Below are 27,713 nucleotides of genomic sequence, written 5' to 3'. Positions count from 1 at the left end.
GAGAATTTTTTGGTTGGATATGAGGGCAGAACATATTTTGGGAAGTTGACACACAAAATATCAATCAATAGACTATCTTTTAAAGAGTTTCCTTAGGACAATAAAAAATATGTAGGGGTACCAGAGTAACATGTAAAATATATCATTCAGTTTAGAGGACTTGTGAAAGGATCAAAAAGATGATTAGGTTTCCATAGAGATATTTTTTAAATTTTTTTTTAAATTAATTTTTTTAAGTTTTATTATTGTGAAAATACCATACAGAGGGGTTACAATTACATGAGCAATGTAATGAAGACATTTTTTGAATTTTTTATTTATTATAGGTATATATATATATATTATAGGTATATTTATATGTTATAGGTATATATATGGCACATTGGAAGGTTTGATATTTTCTGGTATTATGAATATTTAAAAACAAATTGCTTTTGAAAGTTTTCTTCAAAAAGAAAGAAAAAGAGAGGGTGTAGGTATCTTTCCATAGCTGAAAGTACTTAAAAATTACTGAGAGGAAAAAAATCTAAAGAAGATATCATTCTTGATAAAGAAATGAGGCAGTTTCAAATTAAAAGTACAAGATTAAGTACTTTTCATAAAATATTAAAACTAAAATCACATGCATAAGGTATTTAATTATAAGAATAGCAGTGAAATTTAAAAAGGACAGGATTTATCTATGATAAATAGGCGTTTTTAGGGCAAATACTGCAGAAAAATTTTCCAAGCAAAGATCATAATCATTCTAATCTATATAAAAAACAATCTCAGTTCTTTAAACAATGTAGAGTACATCTGAATTCAGCCATTGCAATGAAATGCCAACTTACAAACCTTAAATCTAAAATAATGTACTTAGTTTTATTTCTCATTTCTCTCTTGGCGGTCCATGTTTTCAGGAAAATCTGTAATGGACCATGAAGTTGGCTGTGCATTGCTATCACTTGTTTAAGTTTCTCTTCCTTGGCTCTTCTACAGTGGCAAACTGTTCTTTTTTCCATGAAGCTACTGAGAAAATCATCTATTTCAGTTTTTCCCTCCGAGAAATCTTCAGCAATATTATCAGATTCTTCCTCAGCTTCATGTGCAGCGACTTTCCATCTTGCCTGTAGGGCACTTGCACTACAACTCTCACTCAGTTCATGTTGTCTCTGCATCTTCTTTTCAAACGTAGATTTCATTTGTGTAAGTAACTCATACTTATCTAAAACAGTTTGCCTTTTGGCTTCTAAACTGGGCTCCAAGAGGAGAGTTTTCTTGCTAATTCCTCAATACTTTTTACTAAATCACCCTTGTCATTAATAATTTGTTTTAGTTGAGGTAAACTCAGAAACTGTTCTAGTAATACTTCCTCTTGTTCATTCATATCTGTGAGTTGTGACACAATCCTGAGAGTTCTGGAAATGCATCAGGGACATCTGGCATCTTGTACCCAAAACCATTTTGGCTTATCGGTGTTGAAGTTTCCATTGTGGGAACAGGCAATGGCAGACTTGAAAGGACACCAAATGTAGGAGCAGCAGACTTGGCTGTTGTATAACTTGTTGAAGAAGAAACAGTGTCAGTAACAAAGAAGTGATGTTCTGTTAGCTTCTTGAGGAGGATATGCTGGAAGAAATAGAAAACCCTAAGAAATTGAGAGACCAGGTAGAGAATACACAAAGATCACTTAAGGAATTCATGGAATCCATTAATAAAGACCTGAAGGAAGCCAGGGAGACCACAAAGGGAATGCTGAATGAAACCCAACAGAAAGAATGGGAATCCAAAGAAACCATAACCAATCAACTAAGTGATTTGAGAACAAATACTGAACACCAAATAAAGGAAGTAAAGAAATTTGTACAAGACCTAAAACAGAGCTTCAACAAAGAACTTGAAGCCATCAAAGCTGACCAACTAGAAGGAAAAGAGATAAAAAACAAAGTAGAGAGTCTTGACAGCAGGTTAGATCATGCAGAAGATCGAATCTCAGGGATTGAAGACAGCCTAGATATTATAGAGAAAGAACATACAACCATCCAAGACAAGTCCAAGAAATATGATAGATCTATCCAACACTTGGAAGACACCATCAGAAGGCCTAATCTAAGGATAATGGGTGTAGAGGAGCACCTAGAAACAGAAGTTAATGGTCTAGGAAATTTGTTTAACAGGATCCTAGCAGAGAACTTCCCAAACATACAAAAAGATAGGCCTATTCAGATACAAGAAGCTTTTAGAAGCCCAAATAGACCAGACCAGAATAGGACCTCCCACCGACACATTATAATCCACACAGGATCAACACAGACCAAGGAAAAGATCCGTAAAGCTGTCAAGGAGAAAAGGGTAATCACCTATAAAGGGAAACCAATCAGAATCACCTCAGATTTCTCAGCAGAGACAATCAAAGCAAGAAGAGCCTGGAATGAAGTATGCCATGCCCTAAAAACAAACAACTATCAACCAAGAATACTGTACCCAGCTAAACTCTCCTTCATAACTGAAGGGCAAATAAAAACCTTCCATAGCAAAGAAAAATTGAAACAATACATCTCCACCAAACCAGCCCTACAAAAGATTCTTAAAGATGTCCTACACATAGAAAACCAACAAGACCGCAATAAAGGCCAAGAAACTGCACGCAAACTAAGAATCCAAGAACCACAGGAAGAACCCAGTTTTTGCAGCCCCCAAGAAGGTGGATAACATGGCAGGAACTCCCAAATACCTCTCAGTCCTATCTCTTAACGTTAACGGACTGAACTCTCCAATTAAGCGACATAGACTGTCTAGTTGGATTAAAAAACAAGACCCTTCTATCTGCTGCCTGCAGGAGTCACATCTTGCCCGTAAAAACAATCACATTTTCAAAGTTAAAGGCTGGAACAAAATCTTCCAAGCAAACGGCCCCCATAAACAGGCGGGAATTGCAATCCTAATATCACATAAAATAGACTTCAAATTAAAATTGGTGAGAAGAGATAAAGAAGGTCGCTACATACTAATTAAAGGATCTCTCTTTCAGGAGGATATTACAATTCTAAATATCTATTCGCCAAACAATGGAGCACCCAAATTTATCAAAGAAACACTACTTTCCCTCAAATCCCATATAGATCCAAAGACATTAACTGTTGGGGATTTTAACACACCACTCTCCCCACGAGATAGATCAACTCGGCAAAAACTCAACAGAGAAACCGCAGATCTAAACAGCTGCATAGATCAACTAGACTTAACAGACATCTACCGAACATTTCACCCAGCAGCATCAGAATACATGTTTTTCTCAGCAGCACATGGAACATTTTCTAAAATAGACCACATTTTAGGCCACAAAGCAAACTTGTCTAAATTCAGAAACATTGAAGTTATACCTTGCATCCTCTCTGACCACAAGGGAATAAAATTAGAACTCAATACCAAAAGCCACCAAAGAAAGTCCGGCATCACATGGAGGCTGAACAACACACTGCTGAATCATGAGTGGGTCATGGAAGAGATTAGAAAGGAAATCCAAATGTTCATGCTATTCAACAAAAATGAACACACAAATTACCAGCTCCTCTGGGACACAACAAAGGCAGTACTCAGAGGCAAGTTTATAGCTCTGAGCTCCTACATCAACAAATTGGAGAGATCTGAAACTAACAATTTAATGACACATCTAAACCTCCTTGAAAAAGAGCAGCAAGATAAACCCCAATCCAATAGATGGAAAGAAATAATCAAAATTAAATCAGAATTAAATGAATTAGAATCCAAAAAAACTATAGAAAGAATCAACAAAACAAAGAGTTGGTTCTTCGAAAAAAGTAACAAAATTGACAGACCCTTAGCAAATCTTATCAGAAAAAGAAGAGAACACACCCAAATTAATAAACTCAGAGATGAGAATGGAAACATCACCACGGAAACAACCAAGATTCAGAACATTATAAGGGAATATTCTCAAAACTTTATGCTAATCAGTTTGAGAACTTGACAGAAATGGACCTTTTTCTAGCAAATATTGACATGCCAAAACTAAACCAAGATGAGTTAAACTATCTTAACAGGCCCATATCAAGCATTGAAATAGAAACAGCACTAGGAGACCTCCCAGCTAAGAAAAGTCCAGGACCAGATGGTTTCACAGCAGAATTTTACAAGGCCTTCAGCGCAGAGCTCACACCAATACTCCTCCAACTCTTCAATGAAATTGAAAGAGAAAGCTCACTACCGATCACGTTCTATGAAGCCATCATAACCCTCATCCCAAAACCAGTCAGAGACTCATCAAAGAAAGAGAACTATAGACCCATCTCTTTGATGAATATTGATGCAAAACTTCTCAACAAAATTTTGGCCAATTGACTTCAACATTTCATCCAAAAAATCATACACCACGATCAAACAGGTTTCATTTCAGGGATGCAAAGCTGGTTCAATATATGCAAATCAATTAATATTATTCATCACATCAACAAGAGCAAGAATAAGAACCACATGATTATCTCAATAGATGCAGAAAAAGCATTCGACAAGATCCAACACCACTTCATGATGAAGGTTTTGGAAAAATTAGGAATCCATGGAACATTCCTCAATACAATAAAGGCTGTATATGACAAACCTACAGCCAGCATTATACTCAATGGTGAAAAACTAAAGCCATTTCCTCTTAACTCAGGAACAAGACAAGGATGCCCACTCTCGCCACTCCTTATCAATCTAGTATTAGAATGCCTAGCTACAGCAATAAGACAAGTTCTAGACTTATAAAGGGGATCCAAATAGGGAAAGAAGAAATAAAACTCTCACTCTTTGCAGATGACATGATCTTGTATTTAAAGAATCCCATAGACTCCACTCTCAAACTACTCAAGCTGATTCAAAACTTTGGCAAAGTAACAGGGTATAAAATTAACCCCCAAAATTCAAAGGCTATTCTGTATGCCAATAATGAGAAAAGTGTGGCTGAAATTAGGAAAGCAACTCCATTTGTAATAGCCCCACAAAAAATAAAATACCTAGGAATTAACTTAACTAAAGAAGTGAAGGACCTCTATGATGAAAACTTTAAAATCTTGAAAAAGGAAATCAACACAGAACTAAAAAAATGGCAAAGCTTCCCATGCTCCTGGATTGGAAAGATTAACATCGTGAAAATGGCGATACTTCCCAAGGCTATCTACTAATTCAACGCAATACCTATCAAAATTCCAACCTCATTCTTCAAGGAAATAGAAGAGGCAATCCAAAAATTCATATGGAACAATAAAAGACCCCGAATAGCAAAAACACTCCTCAACGGAAAGAACACTGCTGGAGGAATATCAATACCAAATTTCAAACTCTACTACAAAGCCATAGTAATCAAAACAGCTTGGTACTGGCATAAGAACAGACCCTAGGACCAATGGAATAGAATTGAAAACCCAGAAATGAACCTCCAGACCTATAGCCATGTAATCTTCGATAAGGGAGCTAAAACAATAGAATGGAAGAAAGACAGCCTCTTCAGTAAATGGTGCTGGCAAAATTGGTTAACTACATGTAGAAAACTAAAGCTAGATCCTTATATATCACCCTGCACCAGAATCAACTCCAAATGGATCAAAGACCTTGAAGTCAAAGCAGACACTCTGAAAACATTACAGGATGGAATAGGAGAAACCCTAGGTCTCCTTGGCACAGGCCGAAATTGTTTGAATAGAGACCCGGAAACACAACAAATCAAAGAAAGGTTGGACAAATGGGATTGCATAAAGTTGCAGAGCTTCTGCAGGGCAAATGACATAGCTAGCAAGATCAATAGAAAGCCCACAGATTGGGAGAAGATCTTTACTAGCCATACAACGGACAAGGGTCTCATATCTAAAATATACTTGGACTCAAAAAATTATACCCCCCAACAACAAATCCCCAAAGAAACAACTGCCCAATAAATAAGTGGGCGAAAGACTTAAAGAGAAACTTCTCTGAAGAAGAAAGAAGGATGGCCAATAGACATGAAGAAATGTTCAACATCCCTAGCCATAAAAGAAATGCAAATCAAAACAACATTGAGATATCACCTCACCCCAGAAAGAACGGCAAAAATCAAGAACTCTAACAACAACAGATGCTGGAGGGGATGTGGACAGAAAGGAACCTTACTTCATTGTTGGTGGGAATGTAAACTTGTCCAACCACTTTGGAAAGCAGTATGGAGGTTCCTCAAAAGACTTCACATAGAACTCCCCTATGACGAAGCAATCCCACTTTTGGGCATTTACCCAAATGCTTACAAACAAGACCACACTAAAGCTACCACCACAACTATGTTTATTGCAGCATTATTTACCATAGCTAAGATATGGAACCAACCCAGATGCCCCTCAGTAGATGAATGGATCAAGAAAATGTGGTATATATACACAATGGAATTCTATGCCTCCATCAGAAAGAATGACATTGCCCCATTTGTTAGGGAATGGAAAAACTTGGAAAAAATTATATTAAGTGAAGTAAGCCAGGCCCAAAGAAACATAGGTCCCATGGTTTCCCTTATTTGCAATATCTAGTATATGTACGAGTCAAGCAGAAAAGGTCAGATAATGTGATGTCAGGAAAATGAACCCTTAGATATGTATCTTAATGTTTTTTCTTTCATACATGTGTTTCTAACGCATTTATAAGATTATCTCTTTCTTGCTTTGTATGTCCCTCCCCCACAGTATAACCCCTGCTTTCACTATATTTGATGTCAGTATAACTTGTGGAGGAGATGGGGAAAAACCAGTTGTTTCAGGATACAGGTGGATCTGATGCAACAATGAGAAGTACAAGTTGTCATGTCCAAAACGAGCTTTACAACGTCGGTGCGGGGGGGGGTGGGAAGATAGTGGGGGGGAGGGGGGAAGGAGAAGGATTGTGATGGGGGGGAAGGGGGAGGCTGGGAAGGGATGGGAAGGGTAAACAAAGGAGGAGACTGCAATGCTTGGTAAGAAATGTACGCATTATCCTGCCCATGCAATTGTAACCCCTCTGTACAGTTTGTTCACAAATAAAATAAAATTAAATTTAAAAGAAAATACTATAGGATGAGAGCAAAAACATACCTTGCACAAAGGTTCTATTGGCTTTCTCTGCAGAATATGTGTAAAGCCTGCAAATAAATACAAGATATCCTCAACCCACAGACTCACAAATCATGTAAAATTTGACTCATATTCTATACTACATTGTTTAGAGATGTGTGTGTGTGTGTGTGTGTGTGTGTGTGTGTGTGCAAGTATTCGGGATTAAATTAGGATCTAGGCACTGCACTTTTGCGTCTTTAGTCAAGAGTGATACTCTCACTTGAGACACTGGTCCACTTCTGGAATTTTTTTAAATAAGTTTTTTTTTAATTGTGAGAACACTGTACAGAGGAGGGGTTGCAGTTACATGAGCAAGGTAATGAGTATATTGCTTCTGAAGCATTGCTGTCTCCTCCTTATTTTTTCCCTACCATCCCTTCCCTCCCACTTCCACAACTACACTCTCCCGTTCCCCACCACCTAAATTGTAAAGTTTGTTTTCTCTGTTTTCTTGTACATCTCATTGTTGCAATGGGTCAACCTATATCCCTGTTTAAACAATTTGTTTTTTCCCTTCCCCTATACAAATTATACCAACATCAAATACAGTGAAAACAGGGGAGGGACATACAAAGCAACAAAGAAACCACATGGTACCTTATAAATACATTAGAAGCAATAGCAAGCAAGAAAAAAAAACACAATTGTGTCCTTATCTTGGCATTCATTTCCCTTAACATAATCTCATCTGACCTTTTTCTGCTTGTCTCAGACATATACTAGTTGTTGCAAATAAGGGAAACCACTTGTGGCTTTGGGCTGGTTCATTGGAGATGAGTCTCATAGACATTTCTGTACAGGTAGGCTTTGAGCTGAAATCCTCACATCTCCACCTCCTGACAGGTATTATAGACATGTGTACTTTACTGTTGCTCACATTTGCTCACATTTGCTACTGATAAATTTAATCCCAAGCACTGTATTTTAGCTATGAACTTCAGAAACAAAATTTTCTGGCTTTATTAAAATTTAAAATGAAATGTGCCTGCTTTTTTCTTTCTAAATAAATGTGCCTGCTTTTTTATTTTAAGAAATCCTTTATGGGGCTGGGAAGGTGGCTCAGTGGTAGAGCTCTTGCCTTGCATGCATGAGGTCCTGGGTTCGATTCCTCAGCACCACATAAGTAAAAAGAAAAAAGCCGGAATTGGCGCTGTGGCTCAAGTGGTAGAGCCCAGGCTCAGAGTTCAGGCCCCACAACAAGCCCCCCCAAAAAGAAATCCTTTATATGCTTTACTTCTTATTTAGAAAGAACTTGGCTTCAGAAAGATTAATGAGAATTTTAAAATTTACCACCCAGCTTAAGAAATGAAGCTTGCATGAACACAGTCTTAGACTTCTTAAATCTAAAAGTATTCTCCAACTTGAATTTTTTCTGTCAGCTTTTACAACAAGGAAAGGAAATTGTTCCAAAGAATTATGACACTTGATACTTATTTGGCAAAAGTAGAGAATGACAATAGTAAAATACGGTTATTTTAAGGGGTTTGAAGCAAAGGAATACTTGGAATCTCCATAGTCTATTCAGATAGAATTTTAGAGACTTGGCATGGTCTTGGAGACACAGCGTTTGTAGGCATCCTTGAGGGACATATGTTCATGTCTGAAGTGTTGGATTCTTAAGGATGCCCAAGACAAAATTTAGTATCAAAAATCTGTGCACACAGACAAAATAAGGAAATAACAAGGAGCACAAATCTGGAGATGAAATCTCTTACAGGACTTTGAATATATTAGAGAAAGTACAGAGAAAGACCAAGGTAGGCTGGCCAGCTTCGTATTTCCCAGATTTTCCTCTGTGTTTGATAAGAATGATTTTGTCTTAATATCACCTTCTTCAAGAGGTATTTATTATTGCTGTTGTTGTAGTTCTTGTTATTATTATTTGTGACATGGCTAAACTGCATGTTTTGCATGTATTTAGATTTTAATCTCACGGAAATTTCTTTGATAGTGGAATCTTCATAGTTATATCATTTAGAAGGAGCCTAGTTATAGGAAATGTACTCATTACCATATTCATGTAACTGTAAACCCTCTGTACAGTATCTTTGCAATAAAAATATATATCAAATAAAAAGAAGTAGCTTAATATAATATGCCTAATTTCCTTAATAAATAAGAAAGTTTGGACAAGGAGATAATCATTGAAAATAATTCAGAACAGAAAAATGATAGTAATCTAGAATTCAAGGAAAAGGAAGGCCACAACAGACCCTTTTAATACATCCTAGAGCAAGAAGTAATCTTTACTTTTGTAGCTCCCAAAATTGTGAAAAAAAATATATCATCCATCTATCTGACTGTCTGTCCTTCTCCATCTGCTTTTCTTTTTTTTAATTTTATTTTATTTGTGAACATACTGTACAGAGGAGTTACAATTACATGAGCAGGATAATGGGTACATTTCTTACCAAGCATTGCAGGGTCCTCCTTTGTTTACCCTTCACATCCCTTCCCAGCCTCCCCCCTCCCCCCAATCCCAATCCTTCTCCTTCCCCCCTTACCCCCACCCCCGCACCGACATTGCAAGCGGAAAAGGTCAGATAATGTGATGTCAGGAAAATGAACCCTTAGATGTGTATTTTAATGTTTTTTTCTTTTGTGCATGTGTTTCTAACGCATTTATAATATTATCTCTTTGTTGCTTTGTATGTCCCTCCCCCACAGTATAATCACTGCTTTCACTATATTTGATGTCAGTACAACTTGTGGAGGAGATGGGAAAAAACCAGTTGTTTAAGGATACAGGTGGACCTGTTGCAACAATGAGAAGTACAAGTTGTCATGTCCATCTGCTTTTCTATATAACATCTATCTGATTTAGTTTAGGAAGTAGAATCATTAGCTTTATGCATGTTAAGTTCACTGAGCTACAGTCTCAGCCCAATTTCTGTAATCAGAGTTTCTGTTTGACTTCCTTACTGCACCTTTAGGGAATGGATACATGTGTGGGTCTTTCCCTTAGTACTAACTAGCAATAAGCAATAATAAGCCATAAACAATATAACACTATGTATTACTAGAAATAATAGAGCTCTCTTAGAATGCATAAATTTTATGCTTATCTAAGTATAATATGTTATAAAATAACTGTATAAGCATAATAAGCAGATATTTTATGTATCCTTTATTAGCACATGTTTCCGGAGGGAATATTTCCTGAAACCAGGCTGCATTGCCAGCTACACCTGACTAAATTTAGCTAGAGATCACAACAGATTATCCTCTTATCCCTCTACTTGGCTTATCAATATATGGTTGTTATAGTCTAAACAATAATTAGATGGCTAAATGCAAGATTCTTCATTGCTGAGTGCAGTCGGTAAATTTTCCTCTGATATACTGTAAACATTCAGTATGCATTTATATATCTTTTATAAATTCAGGAGAATTTTTGTTCTATTGTTTTCATTTTCTTTATGCCTTCTAAAACCAAGGTGAAACTTTGTCCTTCATTACTTTACCATTACCCTTTTCCTTAATATTCTAGTGTGTTCGATTGTTATCTTTATCTTTCCTGGTTTGGGCTTTATTTCTGAATTTTTGACTAATATCTGTCAATTTCTAAGTCATATAACTATGCTTTCTTTTTGCCCATCCCTTTTCTTTCATGTGACTTTCTCAGTAGGCTTGCACTTTGCCCAGAGTGGCAAAATATTCCAATGCTTGTTTCATGTATGTTGTAAGATCTCAGTTTTCATCCCATTATCAGCTGTTACTTGTTTTGCGGGAATCTCTAGCACTTTAAAATATTATCGCTGTATGAATCCTATAATTTTTGTTTCTTTTAAAAATATCCACTGAGGAGAAATTGCTTTACTCAGATTTTGTAATTATAGTCTATTTGGCGAAGGACAAGGGAAAGAATTTTCCACAGGTTGTTTATATTTCTCTTTTGGTCGGTATTTTCATTTCTGAATATTTTTTTTTATTTTTCCCAAAAAATTGGGATACTCAAAAACGGAGATAAAGGCTGAGATTTTTAACAAGTGGAAAATCCTTCCCTTCCATCTCTCTGGTGCTGTCTCTCTGTTCACATTTCTCTCTCTCTCTCTGTCTCTGTCTGTCTGTCTGTCTGTCTGTCTGTCTGTCTGTCTGTCTCTCTCTCTCTTTCTCTCTCATTCTTCGTTGTTCTCCCTTGTCTCCTTCCTGAAAACATGTGTTGTACCCAAACATTCACTTTTTTTCTCATTTCTTAAATGCTTTTGATTCAGTCTGGCTACTTATTCAGTACATATGGCTCAGCTTGAGTCTGGATTTGTATACAATTTCCTCATTATATATTTGTTAATTTTAGTTGACAAATAAAAAATATGTATATTAAATGATATATGCGTATGTTGTACAAAGATTCAATCAAGATCATTATTTAACCAATATATTACTTTTTATCTTTCCATCTATCATCTATCTTATTTATTTGTTGCCTGATAGACACATACTCTGGTTCTTTTGTTCAGCTATTCTGAATATTACTAATATAAACATGACTGTCAGTTGTGTCTCTATTGAATGCTTACTTATATTCCTTTGGATACATACCTGGGAGTTTTATAGCAAGATATATAGCAGTTTTAGTCTTTTGAAGACTCTTCTTACTGTTTTTCACAATGGCTGCACTGATTTATATTTTATTCACCTCACATTAGTGCTGCTTGTTTTCTTAATGATTGCCATTCTGATTGTAGTGAGATGGAATATCTTTATCATTTCAATTTTTTATGACAAAGGATGTTGAGGTTTTTTTCTGTTTATTGGCCACATATGCTTCATTGAGAATTGTCTGATCATTTATTTTGTCCAGCTACAAACTGGATTCTTTTCTTCAGTTTTCAGTTGGTTTGAAATTTTTTAAAGTATAGTCCTTTACTTGACAAATAGCTAGAAAACATTTTCTTTATTTTATAGATTTTCCTTAGATTTGAATGCTTATTTGCTTTGATGTCCAGAAGTTGTTTAATTTGATGCAAAAGCATTTTCAATTTTTGCTCTTATTTCTTGAGCAATTTGCATTCCTTTCAGAAAGGAGTCTCAAATTTAACTACCTATTTACAAATTTTTAAATTGCCATGCATAGTCATACATGTCTGTAATGACAACTACTCAGAAGGGAAAATCAGGATGATTATGACTGGAGACTATTTCAAATTTAATGATACTATCTAATAGACAAAATTAAACAAAAGTACTGCTGACTTGTTTCAAGTGGTAGAGTGCAAGAGAAAGACATTATCACAATGAAAGAAAAGGAGGAGAAAGTGGAGGAGGAGGAAGTAGAGAATGAAGAGGAGGAGGTGAAAGAAGGAAAAACCACAATAGTCTACTATAACTAGAATTGCCTTATTCTTCAATTAAGCGAATTCCCTTATTTTTGAATTCTGTATATCATCATGTGTCCAATAGTATCTTCAATAAAAATTTCTTTCCCTAAACTTCAAGATTTTTATGGAATCCAGTGTTCTTTCTCTTTTTTAATAAATCCTCCATTGTCTCTTCAAATAATTTATCACATATATTGTTTTCATTGCTCTCAACATATAAATATGTCTCTCTCATTTACATATCTGTACACATTTATTTTTAATATAGTTTATCTTTTTGTATTTTAAGAATAATATTTAATAATAATTTATTTGATTTGTTTTTTCTTTCACTCAAGCTATACTCCATTCTTCAAATATGGAAGCCAGTCATCTATCTGGTTACTTTTTATGAACTTCATGTACAGGTTCAGAAGACAATCAGTCTTTCTTCATTAGTAGGTCATTTTGAGATTAGTGGTATCACTCTCTATGAATCACCTATTAATAATCAAAAATCTATTGCTTATATTGATAAAATAGTAACCTGAAGGGATTCATCAGGGCCCATGCATTCGAAGAACCAATGTTGAATATTCTAATAATGTCAAAAGATCGAAACTGAGGAATGAAAAATGAGGAATGTTTGGAATGTTTATACCTGAGTTTTAAAATGAAAAATGTACATGAATTGTGATACTAATATTGTAGAAACTTTGTGAAAAATTTGACCAGGTTCTTATGAATTTTTATGTTAAATCTATTAGAGAACCCAGGAAAGATTCAAAGAAATACAACTTGTGCATACAATATGAATGTGTAATTAAGCATTTATAAATATATGTATAACTACATATGTGTAGATATATGTAGAAATGTTTCCTATAATAACTAATCACTATAATATATTGTTATAAATTTATTTTAACTTCTGGAACCAATATTTTGATTTCAGAGGTTTGTATTATTATAATAATACTTGCTTCACAATCAAGGTTTTATCATTTCATTGTCATTCTTAAATACCTTATTACATCTTTTTAATATTGCTAAGTGTGAAGGCCTTGAAAATCTAATATTTCATGTTTTTGTTACTGTCTGTCATGATGGCTGAATTCTTATTAGTGGGAAATCTTTTGAAAAAGTTTGTTTTCAATTGTGTTGAAGGAAACTTTAAGACATGGCTGTAAACATCCACCTTCTATCATGGCCATCCAATGATCATGTTCTAACAGAACCAATATATGTTAAAACTTCAATAAAGCAAAGGATGTATAGATATTTAGAATGTAAATTATATATATATATATATATATATAATTTGCTTGTGGCTAGGTCAGTGATTCTACATCCTACATTCTTTGCTTAATATTTTACATTTTTAACCCAGAGCTCAAAATAAAAAAAGACAAAAAACTCAAAACCAACTACTCCTTTCTTATTTTCCTGGTGGTAAGAATGTTCTTTACCCATGTGTTCTTTCAGTGTGCACGACTTGTTTGATCGAATTTTAATGTGGGGGTCTGAATTGGTGCTCTTTCCTACACTTCAACATGTGCTTGATTTTCAGCTCAGCCTCTTTTGCTGGGCTTCGAATTTGCCCTGTTTTTATGGTATAATTCAATCAGTATATGAAAGTATGTTTCATGAATATATCAAGAATGTAGAATAGTTTTACATTTCAATTCTTTCAAAAGATTATTTATATGAATGTAAAGCACAAAATGCAGCAGTCTGCCATTTTCCTAATCTGGATTTTAGAAGAGTCTTATTCTTCACATCATATTCTCCCAAATTGCCCTTGCAGTCAGTAGAGTGTGCTTAGCAGCTGTAGTCGGTCTGGGCATGAACACCAATCTGATTTGGCTAATAGACTGTGAACAAGCTTATACACTAGATCCAAGCAAACACTTTAAATGTATTGGAAAGGTTTGGCTATTCCTTCATCTTGAGCCCTAGAATGAGATAATATGTAGAAAAACTAGAGCTGTTTCAGCTGACCAGTGAAGTTTCTGTAAATACAAGCAAAAAGTAATTTTTTGCTGTTAGCTGCAATTGATTTGGTTTTCCTTGTTGCCATAGCAAAGAATGACAGATCAAGCAGAGTGATTTTCATTTCCTTTTGGTACTTATTCCTCTTGTACTGATAAGATTCAGACTCTGCTTTCATGAAAGTTTCCATTATTTAAAGCAGCCTTTTCAAATAATTTTTCAAATAATTTTCTGTGCTCCTAAATGGGAGACTTCTGGCACTTGCCAAACTACTTTGCCCATAATTATAATAATGGTCTCTTTTAATTAAAAACGACTTAATTGTATGTCATTTTTACATGATCTCCTATGTTTTATCCACTGAAGGAAAGGTATAATATACTCTTATGTCATTCATATGGTACATGGTAAAATATGGAAGGTTTTCCCTAACTTTTAAATCTAAAATGAAAACAAAATCCCGTAGTTAAATTCACCCAAGATATTTCAAATAATCTGGCTTCTCCAGTGGACAACGAGGGCAAAGGATTCTCTTTGTTTTTCTTTGTTTAGTTCAGCTTAACATTTGTCAGCCTTGCTGATCTTTTAGAAGATGGACTGTTTTGTTGATTGATTCATTCTTACTTGATCTCCATTTAATTGATTTCTGCCCTAATATTTAATTATTTCTTTCCAACTACTCATTTGTGGATTGGAATGTTCATTTGAATTGTGTTTAGCTAATTATACAATAAGTTTTCAATTAACATGCCAGTTTATGACTACAATATCTCTTGACTAATGTTATCCTTTAATAGTTCAACCCTATCTCTCTTAGTTCCATTTTCACATATGAACAGACCCATGCCCAAATAGCTTCAAATAAACTATTAGGCTGATTTCTCTATTTATTTAAGGTGCATGTGTGGTTGTTTGTGGTTGATCATTTTCTTATGTAGGTATTTATAGACATAAACATTTTTTTAAAATTACTGACTTTACATTCCCAAAGGTTCCTGTATTTTTTAAGATTTTTATGGCCTAATACATGATCTGTTTTGTAGAAAGTTCCATCGATGACTAGAAAAATGTGTAATCTTCTACAGTTGGGTGAAATACTGTTTAGGGCATTTTATCCATGGCATTGTTTAGTTCTGAGATAAATTTGTTGACTTCTGGTTTGGATCTTTGTTTATTGATAAGATGTAAGTTAGCATTCATTAAACACACTTGAACAACTCATCATTAGTATAGTGCTTTTCATCATAGTTAAGCTACAGAAGCAGCCAAGATGCCCTAAAACTGATGAATGGATGAATGATAGGAATATAAGATGGGCTCTGTTGGTTGGTGGGTGCCAGTGGATGGGAAAAGAAGGATGTAGGCAAGAATAGGTGAAGAAGGATGAATATAGTCAAAATACTTTACATACTTATATGCAAACAGAACATTGAAACTTGTTAAAATGAGTTTAATGAGCAAATTATGAAGGACAATGATAGAGGAAGTGGATTTGATGAGGTTACACTGGACACATGACAGAAAGTAGCATAATTAAGCCCATTTGCATCCATAATATATGCTAATAAACAGGGAAACAATAGACAACATTCAGCTCTAAAGAAGGAAATTATGTGATTTTCAGGAAAATGAATGAAACTGGAGATCATTATGCCAGCTTCAGAGGGGCAAATATGATATGCTTTGTCTTATATGTATTATATACATACACACATTATACATTCATATATATATATATATATATATATATATATATATATATATATACACACATATATACACACACACACCCATAACAGAGAGAGGGTAGAGAGAAAGAGGGAGAATTTGATTTTAATATTGGGAAGTGGAGAGAAGGAAAGAGAATGAAGAAGGCTGAAAGATATTGAAATACATGTTTGTGTACAGTTATGAGTAGAATTAAAAATAAATAATAAAGTGAAGGAATATACATAATCATTATATCAAGAAAAATAAAATTATCCTGAAGTGAGGAGCACATCTTCTGTGATCTTTCTGAGCTAGAGAGACCCAGATATAATCCATTTCAATCAAACTGAATGAAACAAACACATAACAAAATGTGGAACTAAAAAAGGGACTGTATTACAGGCACACTGAGAACAAGCCCTCAACCATCTTCCCCCAAGTGACTGATATAGCCGTAGTTGGTATAGCCTCACTACTAGTAACCTCTCATTAAAAATAATGCCAGATGGAATTTTTCAGTTTGCTTTGTTCAGAACCTAATCAATAATCTTAAGTTTGTACCAAGATTCTATATCTTGAAATCAATGGGGGAAAAAGTATTAAGATTCAGTATCTTTCGTGACTCTCTAGGCTTCTTCTGGAATTGAATATTTACATAATGAAGTTTGGTCATTATGAGCAAGATCTAAATTCCATTCAGGAATATAACACTAGGTGTAAGAATTCAAAGCCAACTAACAATTCATTAAATTTAAGAACTGCAAAATTTCAGTTCCTGTGAATTTAACAAGTTATTTGGCGGGGGGGAAATTAACTGAACAGGAAGATTGCATACAGCAGCTGCTGCATTACTAGTGGAGGTATATTTATTGATTTAGGACTTTCTTAAACACCTGTATTAACTTGGTGAGAAAAAGTAGAGTTTTAGAGTTGTGGTATATACATTTCTTTAGATAAAGTATTGCAATAAATTTTGTACAAACCATTAAGGTATACAAATTACTTGGATAAATAAAAATTACACAAAACTATGGAAAATTTTCCCCAGCTTTCAATGCATAATTATAGATAAAGTGAACAAAATTTTCATTTATTTTTGCTTGTGATCTTCTACCCTACTTTAGTAATGTATAATTTTATTGTTATTTTTAAGGTGTGCACAGAGGAGTTATCATTTCATAAGTCAGCATATGCCTTTTCCTCTAGTTTTAAAAAATGTTTCTAATAGATCAAAATAACTTTTAGTATTTGTTTTACTATATGGTGATGACATGAACCTTCAGAGAACATAATATCCCTAATTCAGAACAATTACAAAGTAGATATTATAGTGGAATGAATAATTTGAAACAGAAAACTGAATTTACTGTAATATATGTTCTCTGAGTCTTCTCTTGGGCTAAAATAGGAATAATGTGCCAATGGAAGGTAGTGAAAAAAAGGAATAGTTAAAAACTGCTCATCTGGAGGTGATTGATGAAGATTAAAAATGAAACAAAATGATATCTCTGACAGTATTATTCACCACAGTTTCCATGTCAAAAAGAAATATGGGAAAAGAATGAGCAATATATGAAGCATGAATAGAAATCACCCAAAACAAATATTCAACAAGAGAACAAATGGAACATGAAACACCCCGTCCTTAGTCTATGAGAAATAATAATTGAGAAGGTGTGTTCTCAGATGCACTGTGATAAATCCTGCATATAGAACGGAATCATCATGCAACAGAAATAAAACCCAGTATTCTGGGATAGGAAAGCTTTAGACATGATGATAAAACCAAATGATTTATTTATAACTTGAACAAGCAAAATATTCCTGAATTCATTCATGCATTACAACCAAAATGAAAACCATCATAGATTTTTAGGTTTATCAATATATATTATTGAATAGTATGCAGGAAAAATTTACACACATCTTATGAATTCTATAATATGTGTATTTTTACAACATACAATTGATACAGACTTTGTGACTCATGAGTTTATACTTAATATAAAATATTTTTTAGTGTTAAGAGACAAAGTTCTGATTATAAGTATCTAAATAACTGATTTCTTTTATTCCTTTCTCTACGTTTTACTTTGCAAGTGCTTACACATTTGAGTTAACTGAATAAAGTGTTTATTCAACTGAATAGAATACTAGAAGGAAGAAGAGGATACATCCTCAGAGGACAAGAATGTCAGGAAGAGCGCGCTGTGGTTAGAGGTGAAATAGGGATGTGTGGGCTGATTGAGTCTAGTAGGTATATTGAGTGCAACTGTGAAATAGGTACTATAGTTGGATGCTTGTTGTCTCCAAAAGAAAATTGAAACCCAAATTCATATTTCTTAAAATTAAAGACCCAGAAAAAAGTATTTTTCAAGACATATGGGCCTATATATTGGCCCATATATATATATATATATAATGCTTTGAAAGAATATTCCTTATCAGATCCTTTCATGTAATTTTAGGAGAATAATCATAATTTCAATAAATTATTAAGTATTATACATCTATAATATCTATAATTTATCATTACAATTGTTTCAAATTAGAGCATGATGGTACATAACCTTTTATACAAGATGCAAAGACATGAGAATTATAATGAGGTCAGCTTACACTACATAACAACTTTCTGTCTCAAAATTACCAAAATGATGATGATAATGATGATGATGATGATGAGGAGGAGGATGATGATGATAAAACATTAGCAACAATAACGCTTCTATATACTTTACAATTTTATATTATTTTAAAAGACTAAGGCAGAAAGTTTTGTTTTAGGGTCAAAAGATATACACATTTATAATAAATACAGTTATGCTCTAATATTCTCAGTGATCTAAAACAAAATGGCATACTACACATATTATAAATTATGGAAATAATTGTAATGTTAGTAACACTGTTGTTGGTCCAAGGCCCAGGCTGACTTTAGACTTTGTATCTTCCTGCCTCAACTTCTAGAGTGCATTATATATACCACAATGCTCAGTGTTTCTCACCTTAAAATTTTAATAGTGACGAGAGCAAAACACAAATAACCAATGATTAAAGATATGCTTATGATTTCATCCTCTCAGCTCTATATTAAACAGTTCTTTTGTTATTGTCAAAAATTTATTTTATAGCTTGATTTTTGTTTATTTTTATTTATTTTCTCCTGACTTAAAGCCTAGGGTAGGACAACCAGTATTATGTTGAATTGAAGCTACATCAGTGGAGATCTTTATCTTGTTCCTGTTCTCAGAAAAAAGAAAAGAAGAGAAGAGAAAAGAAACTTAAAGAAAAAGCTTTCAGCCTCCTTAAGTTAGCTCTGACCTTGTCCAATATGGACTTTTTCTCATTGAACTGTATTCCCTTTATATCTATTTTTGAGATATTATCATGAAAATATGATGTTTTTTGTCCAATGCTTTTTCTCTGTTGTAAACAACTATGTGTTTTTAGTCCTTCACTCTCTCCATGGAGTTTATAACACTTCTTTGTGTCTATTGAACTTGCCCGCATCTCTGACAAATCTAGGTTGACCATATTGAATGACCTGCTAATACTGTATTGTGACACTTATTTTGTTAGTATTTTGCTGAGGTTTTCCTGTTTTTTTTTAATATCCAGGATATTCATCTGTCTCTTGTTTGAATGGCTTTGGTATTTGGTTAATACTGGTCTTGTAAAATGAGCTTTTACATATTCCTTTCAATTCATTTTATTTTAGAAGAGTAGTGACATTATCCAAGATGAATTATACTCATAACTTAATTTCTGGAATTGATATCCCTTATGGACAACTACTTAATGATAACAAATAGGATTTTTAATGTTGGCTTTTGCTAGATGCAGTTGGCTCCTGCCTGTAATCCTACCTACTCATTCAGCTGCCATTTGATGATCATTATTAGAATCTATCTTGGGCAGGAAAATAAGTGAAATTTTTATCTCAAATTAACCACAATAAAGCCAAGTGGAGCTGTGACTCAAGTAGTAGAATGCTGGCATTGAGTATCAGAGTTAAGAAATATCATCCAGGCTCTAAATTCGAGCATCAGAACTGGCAAAATTAAACAAAAAACCCAAAAGTTCTTAATTTTAAAAATTACTCTCATATGATTCTTTGCATGATTATACTATCACAGTGCTCCTCACTTTCTCCTTTTATCTTATGAATCTTTTCTGTTTTTTTCTAGATTAGCCAAAGATTTGTTGCTTTTATATTTTTAAACAAATTATTACATTCATTAATGCATTCTATCGCTTTTTCTACCTTTTATTTCAAGGATTTAAATTTTGATTTTTATTATGTACATCTTCCTACTAAAGTTAATGCTACTATTTTAAACTATAGTTCCACTGCTCTCTCCAGTTTTGAAACTGAGAACACAAATACTTTTGTAAAAGAGCTAATAGAATATGTTAAAATATTCTAAAATTTATAGTACAGAGTGCTCTCCACCACAATTTTAATAAAAGTCAAGAAATATGTTGACTCATAATACATAAATGTTTGTATTTCTTTTATATGTAAAATTGCATATTGAATTGCTAGAATCAACAAATGAAAAATAATACAAAACAATAAATAAACCAATATTTTTGTAGAAATAAAAGGAAAGTGAAGATAGAACAGAGTGACAAGACATAGGAAAGTTTCACTTAATTTAGAAGATGGTAGAAAAAAAGAAGTCTAAAGATGAATGTTTTCTGAACATTGTGTGTGCCCATGTGTGTGTGCAAATGTGTGTGCATGCACACACACACACACACACACACACACACCAGTACTGAGACAGTGCCGTGGGCACTGTCCCTTAGCTTTTCCTCTCAAGATGACGCTTGTCACTTTAGCATCACTTTACCTCTGGCTTTTCGGTGGGTGATTGGAGGTAATATTTTCATTGACTTTGCTGCCTAGGGTGTCTTCAAAGCTTGATCTTCAGATCCCAGCCTCCTGCAATTTATTATATATATTATATACAATATGTATTATATAATATATAATATACTATATAATTTACAATATCTCTCTATATATAGTCTCTGTGTGCGTTTAGAACTTTCTATCAGTGTCACATCTTCCATTCTTATTCCACATCTACTCTGTTTTCCCTTCCCCAGTACCATCAAGTCTGCCACTCACTTTTCACATATGTGTTTATTATTATGACTATATATGTCAGCCTTATACTGTTCCATTCATCCACTACTCAAACTATGTTTCAGCTACATGACATATTTTTACTTTTATTTTATTTTTTTTTAATTTTTTTTGGATCCGGTCATGAACTTGAGCCTGGGCACAGTCCCTGAGCTCTTCAGCTCAAGGCTAGCGCTCTACCACTTGAACCATAGCGCCACTTCCGGGTTTTTTCTTTTTGCTTATGTGGTGCTGAGGAATCAAACCCAGGGCCTTGAGCATGCAAGGCAAGTGCTCTACCACAGAGCCACCTTCCCAGTCCGATATTTTTACTTTTAGAGTGTAGTTTGTAATTTGCCAATTAATTCTAGAAGGGTTCTGTGAAAAAAGTAGATAATTATGTTTTTCAAAAGCAATAACATCAGAATATATATACACACATATGGAAATGATTGTATATGAATAAATATCTCCTATAGTTTTTAATAAAATTTAATTTTAAATATTTTTAACAAATTGACTACATGACCATCTCCTATTATTTACCTCGTTGAATTTTACATCTTCTTATTTTTTTTTCCCAGTCGTGACGCCTTAACTCTTGTCCTGGGCACTGTCCTTCAGCTCTTTAGCTCAAGGCTAGGGCTCTACCACTTGAGCCACAGCATCACTTTGGCTTTTTCTGCTTATGTGTTGATGAGGAATTGAACCCAGGGCCTCATGCATGCAAGGCAAGTACTCTACCACTGAGCCACCTTCTCAGCCCTGAATTTTACTTCTTCATGCTAATGATTCATATTTATTGGAAATTAGGTGATATTTTTATACCAGGAGGTATTGTGTAAAGTTCAATTTAAGGCAAATCTTTCTCCAAATCTTGCTGGTACAGTCCCATGATCCCAGTCTATTCTGGAGGCTGACTTCTGAGGATCATAGTTCAAAACCAGAACATCTAGGAAAGTAAGACTTTAATCTCCAATGAACCAGCAAAAAGCCAGAAATGGAGCCATGATTCAAGTGCTAAAGTGCTAGACAAAGCCAAATGAGAATTCAAGACCTAATTTCACGTGTTATTACCTTCTTCCACAAATCTACAAGAAAAAAACTGAAAACAACAAAGAAATCCATCTTCTTTCATCATTTGTTTGATATATGTAGTCTAGAATTGAAATATATAATACACTGTCATTGTATCTTTTTTGTTATTGTTGTTCAGTTGTGGGGCTTGAACTCTGGGCCTGGGCGCTGTCCTCAGCTCTCCAGCTCAAGGCTAGCACTCTACAACTTGAGCTACAGCGCCACTTCCGGTTTTCTGGTGGTTTATTGGAGATAGGAGTCTCACAGTCTCTCCTGCCCTGGCTGGCTTTGAACCGCGACCCTCAGATCTCAGCCTCCTGAGTAGCTAGGATTACAGGCGTGAGCCAGCTTGTATCTTATAAGCTTGAAATGCACACACTCACACACACACACACACACACACACACACACACACACCCTCCTTTTCCCCTGTAATTCCACAACACTGACACGCTGAAAATTTTTGCATTTGCTTTCAAAACTTGCTGCAAACATTAAATCTACTTTGCCAAGAAATGATTGAGCAAGAAGGCATGCTACATTCCAATGCAATCAACCTTCTCTACAGTAGCAACAAATTATTTGGAGTGACAGTTGCAGAAGCTGTTTGGCAATTATGAAATGAGAGTTGGATTCATGCCATGTCATTTTTCCCACTTTCTTCTATTGTGCCACTTTAGAAAATAGCATTGTAACATCCGTTGTGAAAATATTTCCTTCATCATCTAACAACACCTGGACCCAAAGGGGAAGATTTGATGATTTCTCAATGCAGAGACTAAAATAAAAGATGTGTGTGTGTGTGTGTGTGTCTGTGTGTATTCTATTTTAATAATATTTTAAAATATTTGCCTTTTATTGTTTCACAATGATAGTTCGAGTCATGTATACAATTTACCATAATTAACCTATCCCTTCTAGGGTTCTGATTCTTCTTCAAAAGACTTCTGCACCTTACAATGTTCTGTTTTTATATAGGCATATAAAGTACATATATGCATTTTCATCCTCCACCATATCTCTAGGTTTTCTCCTCCTTCTGTGCCAGCCTTCCCTCAGTAGAGAATGTTTTACTTTTCTTTCGTTTTTTTTTTCATTTCAGTTTTTAGTTTAATGTTTTTGTTATGGTGATGGACCGAGGGGTTTCAGTCACATTTGTCAGGCATGTTGAACATTGTTACCCCCCAATTTCATTTTAATGTATATTAATTGTACAAAGTACTTTCACCATGGTATTTTACATATTTAGAGATTAAATTTAGTCAGATTAACCTCCCTTATTCACTATCCTTGATTCTTCTGTCTCCTCTAAACTCCTATTGTTCAATAAACAATAACATTTAAAAATGTATTTTCTGATACTTATTTTGTGACTTCTTGACATTCTTAAAAATGCACTATGGCTTTTTCACACTATATGATATTATCCTGAAGACATTTTCAAACATTATGCACATCTCAAATTGCTCACCTTTCTGAATCTGTGGTGAGGAGTGAGAGTCAAGAGAGACTGTCACAGAAAGTCTATGCCTCTGTGCAGAGGGCAGACATGAGGCTCATTATTGCCACTGTGATTTCAAAGAAGGTTCATCTAACTCACATTATTTCTGTATCCATTTGAAATAACATTCACAATGCAGGGCACCGATATCAAATACAGTAAAAACAGGGATTTTACCATGGGTGAAGAACATACAAGAGAAACAAAAAAATCACATAGTACATTGTAGATATATTAAAAACAATAGCAAGAAAGAAAAAACAAGTTGTGTTCTTATCTTGGGGTTCATTTCACTTAACATCATCTTATATGGTCAAATATACATAGCTTTTGACCTTTTCTGCTAGTCCTCGACTTATAGGAGTGATTACAAATAAGGGAAAACAAGGATACAAGATGGTCCATTGAAACAATGAGATGTAAAGACACTCTGCAGTAAAGGAACTTTACAACTTGGAGGGGGAGGTGGGAGGTGGGGAGGTGGGGAGGTGGGGCGGGAAGAGATGGTAGAGGAAAACAAAGGAGGAGGTAACAATGTTTGATAGGAAATGTACTCATCACCCTACTCGCGTAACTGTAACCCCTCTGTACAATATTTTTTACAATAAAAAACATAAAAAGAAATAGCATTTCACTGTTGGGTTTTCCTGAGTCACTGTTAATTTCTCCTGTTTCAATAAAGGAACAAAAAAACCCCACAAAGCTGGTCATAAATGGGGATTATTGTACCCACCTGTAATTTCAGACCTCAGAAGGCAGAGGCAGGTTTGTGAGTTCATGGCAGTCTACACAGGAAGACCTTCACTGCCTGAGGAAAATTAAAAAAAGAAAGAGAAAAACAAAATAGGGAGGAGAAAATATTGCAAGTGAGAAAATATTGCTTTGGCTCACGCTATGATTCACCTATGTTATACTCTTAATTCTTATTCTAACCAATATATATCTATACCTATACATATCTATCTATCTATATACATATGTATTCTAGAACCCCCAGCCAATATATATATATATATATATATATATATATATATATATATGAAAGAAAAAAGTGAAAAGAAAATTATGAGTTAAAAGTAAACAGATATTTAATAAATAATCATTAATAAATAATCATGCTAAACAATGCTTATATCGGACCACTGATTTATATTTTGAAATTGTTTTAAATCTTATGAAAATTTTGAACAAAATGAACCCCAAGATAGGGACACAAGTAATTTTTTTCTTGCTTGCTATTGTTCCTAAAGTATTTATAATGTACCATATGATTCTTTGGTTACTTTGTATGTTAGTCCCCCAGGGTTTAACCCCTGTTTTCACTGTATTTGATGTAGGTGCCCTGCATCTTGTACATACACTTCTCTAGCTTGGAGAGGGGAAGGGAAAAAAAACAAAATGTTTAAATACGGATATAGTTTGACTCATTGTAACCATGAGTTGTACAAGACACTATGTTGCAAAACGAACTTTACAATTTAGGCGGTGGGGGTGGGGATTGGAAGTTGTGTCATTGTGGAGGTGGGAGGGAAGAGAGGATAGGGGAAAAACAAAGGAGGGGGCAATAGTACTTGATTGGAAATGTACTCATGACCTTATTCATGTAACTGTAACCTCTCTGCACAGTATTTTCACAATAAAAAACTTATTAAAAACAAGAAAATTTGTAGTGAATGGGTATTTTTCTTACTGCAGAAGAGATAGGAAACATTTAAATATCACTATAATTTTACTAAAAGAAAAAACTTTTTACAGTAATTTCTATGATTATAGATGATATTCAAAGCTGTCAGGCTTGTCAGTCTTGATAAAATACAGGAGGAAGATTTTTTTTGCTATAAACATCTTTATATCTTTTCCTTAAAAAAATAAAAAACAACTCTTTGTCTTGAGTTTGCTTTGCACTAACCTTGTATATGATTATTTACAGTGGCTAGTAAAACAAATGGTGATTGGAAAGACTTGTTTATTTAATACAAGTATTAAGAAGAGGTTTTCTCTATACCTTATAGGCACACTTGGGATTTTTGCCCCGCTTTTAAAGAATGACAGCAAAGGCACCTTTATCTGACATTTAGGATGATTAAGTTTTAAAAAATCACTTGGCATATTCTGCAGGACTCCAGAGGGTACTTAAGTTCTATAAGGTAAAAGATCATGTTAGCTTAACTTATATTTAAGGTTTGTTGGCCTGCTATTACTGTGTTAGGCAGTCTCACTGAAATGGAAATATAAAATTTTGCTGTCTGGAGATCAAGTCTGTGCCTGCCCTGCACTATAAATTAGCTGCATAATGCTGTAAAATGTGGTGTTTATCCTGGTTCTAGTAACATTGAGAAAATAGCAAAATACATAAAATTAAGCCTACTTCGTGTGAGACCAATGTTCTTTTGTTTATCATTGACATTTGGGAAGAAAGGTCACTTTACAATGATTTCATAAATAATGCTAAAAGAGAAGTCATTTGTGTCAGAAAGATCATTTTAAAAAGCGGTGTATCTATTGGTTCATAATCCCTACATATTACATATAATATTTATTATATAATATGTTGAAGAAAACATCTAAGAAAATATACTAGTGAATCTAATTAACATTTAGCTTCATTATATTGGTAGTACTGGGTATGAATTCAAACCCTTGTGCTTGCTAGTTAATACCTAAACCAGTTGAACCACACATCAAGCCCTTTGTTTTTAGTTATTCTTCAGATAGGGTCTCATGCTTTCTGGCTGTCTTAGCCTAAGATTCATGATAACATGTGTTTACAATTATACCCATCTTTTACTTTGAAATAAGAGCCTAACCAATTTTGAACTTACCTCAATCATTGGCTCTTCCAATCTCTACCTCCTGAGTAGTTAACTCAGTTTTGAAAATGTACCATTTTTTGGTGATATGTATTTATTAAACCATCCAAGTAATTTTTTAAATTATATGATAAAACTTTTATCTTTAGAAAATTATCTTGAGCAAAATTATTTGACCCTTCCAATAAAATTAGGACCATTATCATTATCATTCATGGGGTTCTTCCAGTCTCCAAATTTCAAGGCAAGAAGCATAGCTATTCATAAAAATAAAGGAAAGCTTTACACTAGAGGACTGTCACTTTCAGAAGAATAATATCCATGCAAAGTTTAATAAAACCTACAAAACCTACAAACCTTCTATAATTTTATATAACCATGTGTAAGTTGATGGAAGTATTTTCTGTGATGCTAATTGGTATGCTTTCAAGTATTTATTGTATTTTTCTTATTTTGTTTTTTTGTTTTATTTTAGCGTGTGTGTGTGTGTGTGTGTGTGTGTGTGTGTACCAGGGCTTGAACTAAGTGACTGAGTGCTGTCCCTTATCTTTTTGCGCAAGACTGAAGCTCTAGTATTTGAGTCACACTTCCACTTCTAACTTTTCATTGAAGCTAAGAGTTTCTGGGATGTTTCTGCCTGAAATGCCTTAGATCCTTGATCCTCCGATGTCTGCCTCTTGAATAGGATTAGATGTGAACTGCTAAGCCCTAGCCAGCAAATGCTAAATTTAATGTATCCTGACATGTTGACAAATCTTAAACTAATTTTTATGACTTAAGATTCCTTTATGAATCTCAAAATGATATGCTGTTCTCCCAAGTCCTCACAAATCTTTTCTTTATAAAGTTCTAGTTTTGAAATAAAGTTGGGAAGACATGACTTTTGCTATGTTCTTATACCTCACAGGCACATATTTATATAAATTATCAAAAGCTTAACAAATCTTGTCTGTCTTCCTTAAATCTTGACAAAGAACATAACTTTACTGTTCCATGTATGAGCGATCGAATAGAAAATAATGTGAGGGGGGAGGAAAAGTGGGAGAAAAATGAGGGAGAGAGTAACAAGTTTGACAAGAAATGTACGTATTA

The 27,713-nt window shown here is 34.2% G+C and overlaps 1 pseudogene across 1 annotated transcript in view; it reads right to left on the bottom strand.

The window, feature by feature from the left end:
• LOC106002763 overlaps window positions 1–27,713 on the bottom strand; it is a 130,199-nt pseudogene that overhangs the window by 6,663 nt on the left and 95,823 nt on the right. Inside the window, exon 2 of the transcript XR_001175954.1 lies at window positions 838–1,630. The product of XR_001175954.1 is annotated as an uncharacterized LOC106002763 (transcript). The remainder of the gene's footprint in view (window positions 1–837; window positions 1,631–27,713) is intronic.

This window comes from Dipodomys ordii, unplaced genomic scaffold (assembly GCF_000151885.1).
Source record: "Dipodomys ordii isolate 6190 unplaced genomic scaffold, Dord_2.0 Scaffold1000000616, whole genome shotgun sequence".
Lineage (NCBI taxonomy): Eukaryota > Metazoa > Chordata > Mammalia > Rodentia > Heteromyidae > Dipodomys > Dipodomys ordii.
The sequence above is the reverse complement of the archived record's forward strand: the minus strand, read 5'-3'. Positions and strand labels throughout refer to the sequence as shown.